We start from the raw sequence: 16,548 nt of genomic DNA on the forward strand, positions 1-16,548 counted from the left end.
AATCACAGCTCCACCAGGTTTGCTGTCAGACACCACCTCCAGATCCCCTTCGGGAAACACATCCTTAGATACATAATACTCAACGACGGTTCTTTGTATCTCCGATCTCCTCATTTGCCTGCTTCCCCTTCAAAAGATTCAACTGTTTTGCAACATTCACCAAGTCTAATTTCTTGGCATCCTCTAATGCCTCCAAGGTTGGCGCCTTTAGAAATTCCTCAATTTGCATTTCTGCTGTTTGCTTTTTTTTCCACTACCAAATCAGATACGGGAATTTAACCCAATCAATTCAACCAGTCCCAATTTTGGCGTTCAAAATCCCGGATGAGCCCCCACTTATGTTACGTACCCCATAACTGGGTTGCCAAACCAGCAGAAATGGAACACTAGTTGGAGTCGGTAATTACTAGAAACTAATAAAGTTTATTAGTAAATTAAGTAATACAGTACACTAAATGCAAGGATATAAATGTAACAGGTTAGCAATGATAATATACACATATACACAGAAATATGGGAATAGGAATCAGCCAAGCTCTATCGAAGTCTAGCGGTAAATGATCAGTCTTCCAGTGAAGCAGAGTTAAGTTCATTTTAGTGTAGTTCGAGGTAGTTGTTGTGGTACCGTTGGGGGGAGAGAGAGAGAGAGAGAGTGAGAGATACAGCTGAAATTTTGGGCAAACCTTCCGTTGTCTTCTTGTCCCATTGTGGTCACTGACTATGATGCCTCCATTCCAGATGCGACCGTTCTTCCGTGGTGAACCCGTCACCCAGCCAAGGGTGGACACACAACAGGTCCCCACCGGTCATACCTTTACACCCTGTGAGCCTCTGGCCAATTCCTGCAAATCGGTCCTCCAAACTCCCACCAACTTGTGGGGGCACAATGGGTCTCGTGGCATGTCCCCTGCATCTTAGCAAACCTGCTATTTTATCCCCCCCCTGATGGGGTATCACCTGTCCATCAAACTTAACCACTTCCTGTTGTCTCAGCAGGAGTGTTGACGAGCAGTTCAGGTTCAAAGCAACTGTCCGTGGCAGTATCAGTGCAGACGCCAAGATACTGAATTATGTGTCTCTCTCTCTCGGTATCTCTCTCTTATTAGCATTTTGGATGGCTCTCCTTTATCTCTCTCTCTTATTAGCAGCATCCGTTCTGCAGCTCTGCTTGGCTTCACACATAACACACTTAGCGTGAAACTAGACATAATTAAGTGTTTCGATCATGGTGAACGAAGTAAGGACAAACAACACACAAAATGCTGGTGGAACACAACAGGCCAGGCAGCATCTAAAAGGAGAAGCACTGTCGATGTTTAGGGCTGAGACCCTTTGTCAGGACAGTCCTGCCGAAGGGTCTTGGCCCAAAACGTCGACAGTGCTTCTCCTTATAGATGCTGCCTGGCCTGCTGTGTTCCACTAGCATTTTGTGTGTGTTGTTTGAATTTACAGCATCTGCAGATTTCCTCGTGTTTGCAAAGTAAGGACAAAGTGAGTTTGGCTTGTGGAAGATGACGAAGATGATGTTGAAGAGGTTCTGGCATCCCGTGACCAAGAACTGATAGATGAAGAGCTGATGCAATTGGAAGAGGAAAGGATAACAATTGAAACCGAATGCAGTAGTGAACAGACTGAAAGTGAAGTTGTCCAGGAACCGAACATGAAGCAACTGCGTGAGATTTTCGCTGCGATTGACATTGCTGCAATGATTGCAGAAATATACAACATTAATTTTGAAAGGGTACGTAGGTTTAGGGCATCTTTGCAGGATGGTTTGAGTGCTTACAAAGAACTGTATGATAGAAAAATGCGTGAGGCTAAGCAGTCAAGCATACTTTTTCAAGGCTTTCACGTTGTTGAGTGTGTGGGTGTTTTAAACATAGGTGAGATACACCAGAAGCCATTTACCTTGGCTCCCTTCCTGTTTACTCTGTATTCCCTCAGCTTTAGATATAACACTGAGTTATGTCATCTGCAGAGATTCTCTGATGACTCAGAATAGAATACAGGATCCTGGTGGAGAACTTTGTCAAATGGTGCAAGCTGAATCATCACATCATCTGCAGCTGAACATCAGTAAGACAAAGAAGATGATGATGGACTTTAGGAAGACTAAGCCTGCACTGCTCCCTGTTACTATTGATGGTGAGGACGTGGATGTGATGAGGACCTCCAAGTACCTGGGGGTGCACCTGGATGACAGACTTGAGTGGAACACCAACACAGAGGCTGCGTACAGGAAGGGTCAGAGACACCTCTACTTGCTAAGGAGACTGAGGTCCTTTGGAGTATGCCCGTCTCTCCTTCATATGTTCTACCAGTCCATTGTCGACAGTACAATCTTCTACGCGGTGGTGTGCTGGGGCAATGGCATCAACACAGGTGATGCCAGCAGTCTGTATAAACTGATTAGAATGGCTGTCTCTGTTATCTGAGTCAAACTGGACACACTGGAAGCTATGGTAGAACAAAAGACCCTACAAAATATCCTGGCAATGCTGGGCAATGTTTCTCACCCTCTGCATGCCAGCTTGGCTGAACAGAGGAGCAATTTTAGTAACAGACTAAGACAACTGAGCTGTTCCAAAGAGTGCCATATGAGGTCATTCTTACTCTCAGTCATTAGGCTCTATAATGAGTCAACCTGCAGCCAGGGAAGTGATGACCCCCTCCTGTTAGACTGCACTTGTAATGCTACTGCGACACTTTAATTTCCTCTGGAATCAATAAAGTATCTACTTATCTATCAATCTTACATTTTGTCATCTGTAATTTCTGAGGCAATGTGTTTGTGTCCTTGAGCAAGGCACTTAACAACACATTGCTCTGCGACGTCACCGGTGCCAAGCTGCACGGGTCCTAGTGCCCTTCCCTTGGACAACATCGGTGGCATGGAGAGGGGAAGGCTTGCAGCTTGGGCAACTGCCAGTCTCCCATACAACCCTGCCCAGGCCTGCACCCTGGAAACTCCAGGCGCAGATCCATGGTCTCTCGAGACCGACGGATGCCACCAATACCAAATTTTTTAAATGATTCAGTTCAAGGTAGTGCACAGGGAGCATATGTCAAAAGATAAACTAGCGCATATTTTTTCTAATATAAATCCCACTTGTGACAGATGCAACACTGAGGTGGCTACCTTAACTCATAAGTTTTGGTCCTGCATAAAGTTAAATAATTTTTGGAGAGATGTTTTTAGAACGTTATCAAAAGTCATAGGTTTGGACCTGCAACCTAATTCATTTACGGCAATCTTTGGGATTACTCTAAAGGAAGCAGGAAATGTTCCTGCTTCCGCTCAACGCATGATAGCTTTCTCAACTTTATTGGCTAGGAGAGCTATTCTGTTGTACTGGAAGGATCCCAATCCACTTACTGTTTTTTTCTGGCTCTCCTCCATCATGTCGTGTTTAAGCTGGGAGAAAATTAGGAATCGGATGTTTGATACATCTTTTAAATTTGAGCAAACTTGGTGACCTTTTATTCAATATTTTCATATGATCTAATTATTTTTACTTTGTCAGTTAATCTTTTTTTACTTCTCCGCAAAGTTTTAGATTTGACCAGAAGGATTTTTTCTTTTTTTAAAAAAAAAATTGTATCCTCAAAATGGACTGCCCAATCCCCATTTTTTTTTTTGTTTTTGGTTAGTTTAGTGGGTTTTGTGCCTCTCAATAACAGAAATTTTTGAGTCTTTTTTTTCTATGAATTGTTAAGAGGAGATGTGGTTCTTTTTTTTCTCCTTATATTAGCTTAAAACTATATATGTACTATTATTGAAATACATAATGATAACTTCTGACTTATATTTATCCTTATTCTTTTAAATCAGTAAAAAAGGATTGAAAATGAATTAAAAAAAATATAAACATGTTGCAGTAATTATTAAGAGGCATTCAGATAGGTACATGAAAAGGGAATAGAGAGCAATTTGACCGAGTGGGGGTGGGTGGGATAAGTTTTGATTGGCATCATGGTTGGTACAGTCTTTAGAGCAGAAGGGTATACCTGTGTTGTATTTTACTATGTTCTGTAAGCTGGTTCAAGGTTTAGCGTGCCCAGATGCTGAACTGATCACAAACTAATGTCACAATTAAGACATTTTGGGGAAGTCAGACTATGCAAATGTGGAGAACTGTTCACTCTTATCTAAAATAAGCACAGCTCAATTTTGATGATTAACTTATTTGCAAATATATTAATAAAATTATACCAAGTACTATTATTAAAAATGCACAACAGCTTCCTTTTAGAAAAGAATTGCACTCCATTGCACTCTGACTTTGATGTAAAATCTTTCATGAAACATTTGTAATTATGCAAATGACATACAGCAGATAATTAGTATCTACTTTACCCAAGGAATTTTGAATGCATTCTGCTCTCTACTTCAGTGTACTGTACTCATATTAGGGACTTTGCTCTCAATTCTAAGACTGCTGCTCGGCAAGAGTAAGTACTTGAAAAATGTGTGATTGATCCATTTAATACACCCACATTTTTATGGATATTTTTATGGTGTGACTGTGAAATTAATCATCACAATTTACCTTTGCACTTTAATGTATAAACATATTGTAGCTTCTGTTAGGATGATTGCTTTTATCAGGGGTATTAGGAGGGAAGGAAATGGAATTGTGAGAAGGTTGTGTGAGGACACCTGAAGACAATATGGACTTTGTCTTACTGAGGATTTGTAACATCACCTAATGTTTAAAACAAATGAATTCAGCCACTTTTAACATTAGACATAAACCACTGCATTTAGAAACAAAATGTTAAACTATCATCCTTTGGTTTGTACTTTATGGTAAAGAATATGAAAGTTATTTGTTTTTGCTCTACTAATTTTTATAGCATAAAGTTACCTGAAACAAAATAAATGAAAGCACCTGTGGCATCACTTTTCACCACTCTTGACCTGAGGGTCTACCTCATCATCACTCCTGTTTATTGCTTCAATGTCTCTAAATCATCAGACTATTTTTGCAATAACCAATACTATAAACTTCCTGCAAGTAAATATTGGCAAGACAGAAACCATTTTAAATAATTAGTGTCACAAACTCCATTATCTGGCCATTGGCTCCATTCCTATCATTGACAACTGTTGAAACTGAGCCATACTGTTGACAGCCAAGCTATCTCCAAGGCCTCCTGTTTGACTTCTGGCACAATGTTGTCTCTGCCTTTTTCCCAGCTCTACTGCTGAAACCCACCTCAGTCTACTCTTGACTCCCAGTACTTGGCTAGCCTCTGTAACCATCAGTCCATCCCAATTACTGTTACCTTGTCTATGTCACAACTCACCTGTCTTATTCACCCTTCCATCTAGTCACTCACTTACAATTGCTCCTGGTTAAGTAAAGCCTTGATTTTAAAACCCCTCTCCTTGCTTTGAAATCGCCCTGTGCCCTCATCCACATTCTTTGCCTTTGTAACTTACTCCAATGACAAGGTTTCTGTACTCCTCTAATTCTACCTCTCATTCGTACCTAAAGGTGATCACCTCTGCAATGTGTGGGCAAGCTATGATGATATGCGACAAATAAAGCTTATCTCTATCTTGACATCTTTTCAGCTGCCTAGACTTGAACTCTGTAATTCACTTCATAAGCCTCCCCAGTGTATGAAAGGATTCTGTGTTGAATTATTTATTTACATGCCATTGGCACACTTTTTTCATTAGATTAAACCCTAACATGGTAGTGCACCCACTGCAAGCAGGTTGCTGGTTGTCAGAATGACCAGTGCTTGCTGATCCATGCAGGGTTTCCTGTTTTAATATCTCCCCAAAGCTTCTTCCCATTCTAACATTGTCTCTCCCCCCAGTTCTGTAAATCCTCTTCTTTTCAAAATTCTGACTCTTGTACATTCCTAAATTTAATAACCCCACCACTGATACCTGCATATGTAGGCTCCACACTCTTTCTGTTGCAATGAGTGACTGAAGCAGACCCAGTTTCAGGACACAGGCACAGAGATTGAGTTAGGATGCTTACGCAGACATGAACGTTGAACAGCAAACAGGAGGGATCTTGACATGGAGCTTCATAGGTAAACCTTGAAACTGGAGCAAAACTTAGAATACACGGTCCTAAGCAGCTGGGAAATGTTAATCACCATGCAGGCAAAACCAACGATCTGGCAACTAGTGGTTGTAACGTCGGGGTTCTTATGCTGCCAGTCTTGATGGAAACCAGGTGTGCAGTCATCAAAGAGAATTAGAAGCAATTCAGAAATTAATGGTTGGAAACGTGGCATAATCAAAGGAAATTAGGAAAAAGATAGGGAATTAGTGATCGGGACCGTGACACTTTCCCTCGTAAAGCTTTCTTTGACAGAGCTTTTTGTCATGTGATACCAACCTCTCCTGGTGCAGCAGCTAGAGTGTATATTTATTTCATCTGACATCTTAGGTGTCCTTTCTCTGCTATGTGCTTTGAATTATTTGGAAGCTGGTGAATGAATGTAAGCAAGTCAGAACAATCCAATTTGGCTCAGCAATCTCAAACAGGCATAAAATAGTCTCACATTATTTTCATGAGTGGAGAGGTTCTTGCCACTGTAACATCATTTAATTATTCATTTAGACATATAGCGTGAGTCAATCCTTTCCAACCCAGTGAGTCACACCATAGCATTCCACCTATTTAACCCTAGCCTAATCACATTGCAATTTACAATGGCCAATTGACCTACTAACCAGCAAGTCTTTGGACTGTGGGAGGAAACTGGAGCACCCAGAGGAAACACACACCAGAAGAACATAAAAACTTTCTTACAGGAACTTGAAAATGCTCACTTTCTCCACTTCTGATCCTTCTGTGAGGACTGGTGTGTGCTCCCTGGTCTTACGCTTCCTGAAGTCCACAATCACCTTTTTGGTCTTACTGATGTTGAGTGCAAGGTTGTTGCTGTGACACAACTCAGCTAGCTAGTATATCTCGCTCTTGTATGCCCTCTCATCTCCATCTGAGATTCTGCCAGCAATAGTTATGTCATCAGCAAGTTTATAGATGGCATTTGAGCTGTGCCTAGCCACATGGTCATGGGTGTCGAGAGAGTAGAGCAGTGGGCTAAGCACATATCCCTAAGGTGTGCCAGTGTTGATTGTCAGCAAGGAGGATATGTTATTTCCAGTCTGCACAGATTGTGGTCCTTCAGTATGGAAGCTGAGGATCCAGTTGCAGAGCGAGTTACAGAGGCCCAGGTTCTGTAGCTTCTCAATCAGGACCGTAGAAATAATGTCAATCTGAAGTAAAGCTAAAGTGACAATAGTAGAATGGTCAACAGAAGTAGATCTAAAAGATGAAGTACGTAGCAGCAAAGTTTAAAAGTTCGAAGTACATGTGTGTTAACATATACAACCCTGATATTCATTTTCTTGCAGACATACTCAATAAGTCCAATAACCATAATAGAATCAATGAAATACTGGACCAAAAGGGTGAATAAACAGTGTCCAAAAGATAACAAACTGTGCAAAGACAAAAGGAAAGAGAAAAAAATAATTAAGCAAAATATATTAAGAACATGAGATGAAGAGTCCTTGAAAGTGAGTCCATAGGCTGTGAGAAAAGTTCAGTGATGGAGCAAGTTAGGTTGAGTGAAATTATCCCATCTGGTTCAAGAGCCTGATGGTTGAGAGGTAATAACTGTTCCTGAACCTGATGGTGTAAGTCCTGAGGCTTCTGCACCTTCCTCCTGATGGCATTAACAATAAGAGAGCATGACCCGGGTGGTGGAGATCCCTGATGATGGATGCTGCTTTCCTGTGACATTGCTCCATGTAGTAGATATGCTCAATAGTGGGAAGGGTTTTTACCCATGATGGACTCAGCTGTATCCACTACATTTTTCAGGATTTTCCGTTTTACGGCATTAGTATTTCCATAGCAGGTTGCGATGCAGCCAGTCAATATATTCTCCACCACACATCTATAGAAGTTGTTAAAGTTTTAGATGTCATGCTGCATCTTCTAAGGAAGTAGAGGTGCTGCTGTGCTTTCTTCATAATTGCACTTATGTGCTGGGCTCAGAGCAGGTCCTCTGAAAAGATAATACCGAGAAATTTAAAGTTGCTCACCCTCTGATCCCTTGATGAGGACTGGCTCATGGATCTCTGGTTTCCTCCTCTTGAAGTCAATAGTCAGCTCCATGCTCTTGCTGATATTGAGTAAGAACTTGTTGTTGTGGCACCACTCAGCCAGATTTTCACAACAGTGGTGCCGTCAGCAAACTTAAGTATGGCATTGGAGCTGTGCTTATCCACACAGTTATAACTATAAAGTGAGTAGAGTAGGGGGCTAAGTACACAGCCTTGTGGTGCACCTCGGCTGATGGAGAGTGTGGAGGAGATGTTTTTGCCAATCCAAACAGATTGAGGTCTGCAAGTGAGGAAAAAGCGGATCCAATTGCACGAGGAGTATTGAGGCCAAAGTCATGGAGCTTATTGATGAGTTTTGAGGATGATATTGAATGAAATGAAGAGCCAATGAAATGGCATTTGCTGTGGATCTGTGTACTGCTAGGAAAACTGAGTGGATCCAAGTTGCTTCTCAGGCAGGAGTTGATATGTTTCATTATCAACCTCTCAAAACTCTGCATTACTGTGGATGTAGGTGCTACAGGACCACTAACGGGAAAGAGGAAATGAGCGGGTGACTGTTGAGACCTCACCAGATTTTGTAGAAGTTCAGCAATGTCTTCATGGACATGCCAAATCTTCTCAGGTACCTAAGGAAGTAGGTGAACTGCTGTGCTTTCTTGATCGTTGCATCAGCATGGAGGAACATGGTGAGCTAGCTGATTATATCGATGCTGCCAGAATTGCTGTGGCCATGGGTGAGTTCACTTCATCTCCCCACCCCACCAATGCTTGAGTAAACAACTAGGTCAGACATTTAGGGCTAAGTTGTTGTTCTCACATCATGGCATAAAGTTAGCAATTTCTTTCTTGCGTCCATTTCAATGTCATTATTGATCTGGTGATGTTAACAGCGAATTTAAAGTTTGAGTTGGCACTGTATCCGGCCACACAGTTTTTGGTATACAGGATGTAGAGAAGGGGACTGAGCACACAATGCTGGGGAGCACATATCTATCTATTTATTTATTTAGTTACTCAATTTTATTTACCGATGTTCATGGTCTTCTGCTGCTGTAGCCCATCCACTTTAAGGTTCAAAATGTGTGCATTTAGAGGTGCTCTTCTGCACACTACTGTTGTAATGCATGGTTGTTTGAGTTACTGTCACCTTTCTATCAGCTAGAACCCACCTGGCCATTCTCCCATAGAACTGCTGCTCATTGATTTTTTTTTGTACCATTCTCTATAAACTGTTGAACTTGAAAATCCCAGGGGAACTGCAGTTTCTGAGATAGTTAAACCACACTGTCATGGTTATTTGAGTTATGGTCACCTTCCTTTCAGCTTGAACTAGTCTGGCAATTCTCCTCTGACCTCTGTCATTTACAAGGTGTCTTCACCCCAGAACTTCCGCTGACTGGATTTTTTTTTTTGTTTATCACACCATTCTCTCTAAACTCTAGAGACTATTGTGCATGAAAATCTCAGGTTATCAGCAGTTTCTGAGATGCTAAAACCACAATTTCTGGCATTAACAATCATTACACGGTCAAATTCATTCAGATCACATTTCTTCCTCCATGTTGATGTCTCGTTTAAACAACAATTTCACCATGCCTGCATGCTTTTATGCACTGAGTTTCTGCCACAAGATTGGCTGGTTCGATATTCGCTTTATTGAACAGGTGTACAGTTGTACCTAATAAAGTGGCCACTGAGTGTACAGCAGAGTAACAAGCCCTTCCACCCCAATGAGCCTGTATTACCTATTGACACTCATGTGACCAATTAAACTACTAACCCATATGTCTTTGGTATGTGGGAGGAAACCAGAGCACATAGAGCAAACACATGTGGTCACAATGTTAACATAGAAATTCCATGCAAACAACAGAACTGAACCCAGGTCACAGGCACTGTAATAACATTACACTATCATGCTACTCCAAGTGTTAAGGATAAGGGTGGATAAAATGTTGCGGCCATTTCTAACTGATTAAGATCTGCCAGTCAGTAAGTTCAGGAGCTACTTACCATCGGAGGTCTGAAACTTAAGGCCCAAGAGTTTGGTGTTAGGTATTACGGTGTCAAACTAAGTAAGTTGCTTGTGAAGTTCATCTTTTATTTTACTGTTGTAATTGCCTGTGTCATTTCTTTGCAATATTTCATGAGAGGAAAAGAAATAATATGTTTAGACAATTGAATCTTAAGTCATTTGAATTGATTTGTCGGACCCCTCCATACATGAAGTGCATCACTGAGAGCTTGAGAAATAAAATAATACTGATACCTCTGTGCTGAACGAAACTGAAGAATATTTGTACACGTAGAAGCTGAAATATGATTAAAGTAATTCTGGCATCAATAATGATGCTAGGGAGCATGCACACTTTACGAGAATGGCTTCAATGCTCTGCTTTCAGACAGACAGATGGTTTAGTTATTCTGTACACTGATGACAAGAACTGTGCAAAGTTGAAGAAGTTATGGTAGGTTTAGTGCTCCTGTTTGAATAATATGCAGCAAGACAAACCTTTTCAGATGGTTCATGGCAATTTGTCTAATGATGGATACTAAACCCAAGCATGCACTTTCCTACACCACTGTTTCTGTAGAGTATCTATAACCTACCGGTATATATTTTCAGATCATACAACATACTGTAGAAGCACAATTAGGCCATTCAGTCCATTGAATCTGTTCCGCCATGCCATCATGGCTGATCTATTATCCCTCTTAACTGCTTTCTCCTGTCTTCTCCCCATAACCTTTGAGACCCTGACTAATCACGAATCCACCAACCTCTGCTTTAAGTATACTCAGTGACTTGGCCTCCAGGTATGTGGCAATGAATTCCACATATTCACTACCCTCTGACTAAAAAAATTTCTGCTCTTGTAAATGGACCATTCCTCTATTATGAGGCTGTGCCTTCTGGTCCCAGACTCACCTACTATAGGAAACATCCTCACCACATCTCCTTATCTAGGTCTTTCAATATTCGATAGGTTTCAGTAAGATCCCCTCCTCATTCTTCCAAATTCCAGTGAGTACAGGCCCAAGGCCTCATATGTTAACACTTTCATTCCTGGAATCATTATCATGAACCTCCTTTAGACCCTCCGAATGTGAGCACATCTTTTCTTAAATGAGTAGCCCAAAACTGGTCACAATACTCTAAAGGCAGCGAATGTCTTATAAAGCCCCAGCATTACATACTTGATCTTATATTCTATTCCTCTCAAAATGAATGCTGACATTACATTTACCTTCCTTACCTCTGACTCGTCCTGCAAGTTAACCTTTAGGGAATTCTGCACAGGGATTCCCAATTCCATTTGCATCTCTGAATTTTGAATTTTCTCTCCATACAAAAAATAGTCTACACCTTTATCCCTTCTACCAAAGTGCATGACCACACACTTCCCTCCACTATATTCCACCTGCCACTTTTTTACCTGTTCTCCCAATCTGACTAACTACTTCTGCAGATTCCCTGCCCCTCAGCCTATCTTTTCCTCAAATTTGGCCATAAAGATATTAATTCTGGCATCCAAGTCATTCACATATTACGTGAAAAGAAGCTGTCCCTGTGGATCACAGCTAGTTACCAGCGGCCAACCAGAAATGACTCCCTTTATTCTCACTATTTGTCTCCTGCCAATTAGCCAATGTTCTATCCATGCTAGTATCTTTCCTGTAATACCATGGAATCTTATTAAACAGCCTCATGAGCAGCACCTGGTCAAAGGTTTTCTGAAAATTGAAGTAAACAATAGCCACTGACTCTCCTTTTTCTATTCTGTCTGTTATTTCCTCAAAGAATTCTAACAAATTTGTCAGGCAAGAAAAAGCCATGCTGACTTTGACTTATTTTTATCATGTGCTTCCAAGTACCCCTGAAACTTCATCCTTAATGCCTATAATTCCCTTTCTTCTGCCTCTCTTCCTTCTTAACAAGTGGAGTGCCATTTATAATTTTACAGTCCTCCAAAAACCATTCCAGAACCTGGTGATTCTTGAAAGATCATTGCTAATGACTCCCCATCTCTTCAGCTACCTCTTTCAGAACCCTGAAGTGTAGTCCATCTGGTCCAGGTGACTTATTTACCTTTAGACCTTTCAGCTTCCCAAGCACCTTCTCCTTAGTAATAGCAGCTACACTCTCTTTGGCCTTTGACTCTCTTGAATTTATGGCATACTGCTAGTTTCTTCCACAGTGAAGACTGACACAAAATACCTACTAAGTTTATTCACTATTTCTTTACCCCCAACGACTAGCTCTCCAGCATCATTTTCCAGTGGTCCAATATCCACTCTCACCTCTGTTTTACTTTGTATATATCTGAAAAAAAAACCCAACTTCTGGTATCCTCTTTTATATTATTGTCTGCCTTGACTTTATATTTCATCTTTTCTCTCTTTTTCCTTTTTAGTTGCCTTCTGTTGGTTTTTAAAAGCTTTCCGATTTTCAAAATTCCCTCTAATTTTTGCCCTTTTCCTTTTATGCAGTCTTTGACTTCTCTTGTCAACCAAACTATTTCATCCTCCCTTTAGAATACTTTTTCTTCTTTGGGATGTATCTACCTTGTGTCTTCTGAATTGCTCCCAGAAGCTCCATCCATTGTTGTTCTGTTGTCATCCCTGCTAGCGTACCCTTCCAAACATCTTAGGATAGTTCTCTCAAGCTTCTGCAATTTCTTTCACTCCACTGTAATGCTGATGCATCTGACTTTATCTTCTTCCTATCAAACTGCAGGGTGAATTCTATCTTATCATAATTACTTCTCCCAAGGGTTCTTTGCCTTAAGCTCCTTAATCAAATATGGTTCATTGAGTGAACGAGACCTCCATCAGTCAGGGTCATGCATGGATTTTGTGTCCTGGCTTTCTAGATACGCAAGCCTGGGTAGTACGATGTGGACAGCAAGCTGTTGCCCATGTAGCAAGCTCCTCCTCTCCGTGCATCTGATGAATCCAAAGGAACGTAAGAGACCGATACAGTTTGGTACCAGCAACATAGCAGGAGTTGCCAGTCAGCATTGGACTCAATGTAGGACTGCCTTAGGGACTCCATCTCTGGGTTTTTCCCTCGGGGTTTACTCCTGAAGCTTTCCCCATGATATGTATAGCTTCAAGGAAGCAGAGGTTTGAGATCAGAGTTTTCCTTCTCCTAGCTGAGAAGCCAACCATGGCTGACGAGCCCCATCTGCCCGAAGTGACTGGTTTTAAGGCAACAGTAACCCACCTTTGCTTCTTCTCCTGTCACCAGAAACCGTTCTGCTGGGTTTAGTAGCTAAGCCACATGTGAAGGCCAGGACTTGTCAAAGTCTATTTGAGGTGCATGCCATTGAATAGGTAGTGGGAGCTTGTCCCCTTTACTACCCCCAGCTATAACAACCTTAAAGAACCATGGTTCATGAGACAACATCTAATTCAGAATTTCCAAGGATTTGATTTTATGTTTTGCCAACATAACCATCTCACCTCTTCTGCCTACCTGCCTGTCCTTTTGATACAACGTGTATCCTTGGATATTCAGATCTCAGTTGTGATCTTTCAGCCATGCCCATAACGTTATATCTGCAAACTTCTACCTATGCTACAAAAACATCTATTATACCTTATTCTATAAACTGTGTGCACCTTCAGTCATGTTTTCATTGCTCTTTTTGATTTTACCGCATGTTACACTTCTACTCATCCTACTGAAAGCATCTTGGCCTTGTTGTCTACCGGTTCATCCTCAGAATCTCAGCACACACTGCATCTACTTGTAAACCAACTGCCCTATCCTCAACCTTATTATCACTCTGGCTCCCATCCCCCTGCCAAATTAGTTTAAATCCTTACCAAGAGCTCTAGAAAACTTGCACGCAAGGATATTGACCCCCTCCCCCTTGGTTTCAGATGTAGCCTGCCTTTTTTGTATGGGTCATAGCTTCCCCAGAGGATATCCCAATGATCCAGAAATCTGAAACACTGCCCCTGAACCAATTCATGAGCCATACATTCATCTGCAAGATCATGCTATTGTTACCCTCACTGGCACATGATACTGGTGGTAATCCAGAGATTACTACCCTGGAAACTTCTGCTTTTCAGTTTACTGCCTAACTCCCTTTATTTGCTCATCAGGACCCTTTCCCTTTTCCTACCTATGTTTGGTACCAATATGTACCACAACTTCTGGCTGCTTACCCTCCCCTTTTAGAATGTTGTGGACTTGATATGAGACATCCCTGGCACCTGGGAGGCGATGTATTTGCTACAAGACCCATATGCTTGGGGGCAAGTTTTCTAGAACTCTTGGGAAGAGTTTAACTAATTTGGCAGGTGTATGGGAACCAGAGTGATAGGGCTGAGGAAGTTCACAGAAATTATTCCAGGATTGAATTCAGAAGAATGAGCGGTGACCTCATTGAAAACGATCAAATGGTGATGTGGAGAGGATGTTTCCTATGGACAGAGAGTCTAAGACCAGAGGATGCAGCCTCAGAATAGAGGGGCTTCCTTTTAGAACAGAGATGAACAGGAATTTATTTAGCCAGAGGGCAGTGAATCTTTGGAATATTTTGCCACAGGTAGCTGTGGAGGCCAAGTCTATATGTATGTTTAAGGTAGAGGTTAATAGATTCTTGATTGGTCAGGGCATGAAGGGATACGTGGAGAAGGCAGGAGATTGGGGCTGAACAGGAAATTGGATCAGTCATGATGAAGTGGTGCAGCTGACTCAATGGGCCAAATGGCTTAATTCTGCTCCTATATCTTATGGTATTATACTATCCAGGTGTCTCCTTCACGTCCACAGAATCTCCTGTCTGCTCCTCTAACTATGGAGTCCCCTATCACTACAGCACTCCTCTTCTCCTCCCTTCCCTTCTAAGCCACAGTGCCAGACTCTGGGGCAGAAATCTGGTTGCTGTGGCTTTTCCCTGGTAGATTGGCCCCCCAACGGTATCCAAAGCAGTATACTTATTATTGAGGGGAACAGCCACAGGGGTTCTTTGCACTGGCAGCCCATTTCCTTTCCCTCTCCTGACAGTCACCCAAGTACTGTTTTACAACTTAAGGGCCACTACCTCCCTATAGCTGAAGGTCCAGTTCCTTAATATAGTCTGTAAGAAGCTGCAGATTGATGCACTTTGTGCAGATTAACTTCTCAGGAGGATTGGAGGTCTTCCAGGTTTCCCACATCTGACACAAAGAACATACCACTAACCCTGGACCCATTCTCACTGCGCGACCTATGTACAAATAGACAAAGAAAGAACAAAAACAAAACTTACTAGAAACTTGCCAGAGACCTGGTTGCTGCAGTTTCCCCCAGTAGGTCTTCCTCCCCCTCAACCCCTCAATAATATCCAAAGCGGTATACTTATTAATGGAGGGAACAGCTACAGGGGTACTGTGCACTGTTGCTTTTGGAAAATAACATTCCAAAACCACAATGTTTATAGAGGAAGAATAGGATCTGTTTAATATCATCACACATATGGCTAATAAGTATGGAAGTTTTAATAAACATACTAATATCATGTAGTATATCATTTATGCTGTTGCATACATTCAATAGTATTTCATGTTGGCATTAATGCCTCCTTTCAAATACTTTATAAAACATGACAGTACTAGTGCCTTCCTCTGTCACAATGAGTGATCACTGGCTGATGGGAATATCTAGTGTTTATTTTGTCATCTCGTAAAAAACAACTTCAGGGAATATATTTCTTCTTAGCCTAATTTTCTTTTTCTCTTCAACAAATGTCTCTATCAAACATTTTGAACAAAGTCAAGGGTATCATCTTGCACAAGTAGTTTTGGTTATTTATTCACAAAAGAGCTAATGTACACTGTCTTCATCAAAATTACATGAAATACTTCATGCTATCATGAGAAGGTTTGACTTATTTGGAGGGGCGGATTCTAGCACCAAATTTTGTTTTAATGTTTGTCAAGCATTAACAATCAGCACAGCAATAACCTTTGCTGCAAACCTAGTCATTTCTGTGTTGTTGATTCTGTCTCCTCTTATGTCAGCACGTGGGAGATCCAAATCTGTTAATTCTGTGGCCAATTAAATTGCACAGAGAATTCCTAGTGTTACCTCTGCCACTTTCTTGAGCTGCAAAAGGCCCTTTGTCTATTCCCCTCAGTTTGATTTGTCTTGTGACTGAGAAAGAAACAATCATTGTTGATGAGTACAATTACGACAAGCAGGAAAGGATGTTGTCTGCTTCCATCTTATCAGTGGCATATTGTGTGGCTTTACTGAAAAGAGAAGGGATAGAAGTGATGGGAACAATTAGTATTTTGAATATGGGCAGAAATGTTTCTTGCTGTTATATTCATATACATATATGTCACACAAGGATGAAACACACTTGTGCTTTTGTGATTGGCACTCATATACCTCGCTACAAAAAAGTCTATTGCATAACTCCCCATAATATCCA

The 16,548-nt window shown here is 41.3% G+C and overlaps 1 protein-coding gene across 3 annotated transcripts in view; it reads left to right on the forward strand.

Moving 5' to 3' along the window:
* corin (corin, serine peptidase) overlaps nucleotides 1-16,548 on the forward strand; it is a 199,345-nt gene that overhangs the window by 56,006 nt on the left and 126,791 nt on the right. The gene's annotated exons all lie outside the window — the stretch shown is intronic.

This window comes from Hemitrygon akajei, chromosome 13 (genome assembly GCF_048418815.1).
Source record: "Hemitrygon akajei chromosome 13, sHemAka1.3, whole genome shotgun sequence".
In the NCBI taxonomy this organism is placed as follows: Eukaryota; Metazoa; Chordata; class Chondrichthyes; order Myliobatiformes; family Dasyatidae; genus Hemitrygon; species Hemitrygon akajei.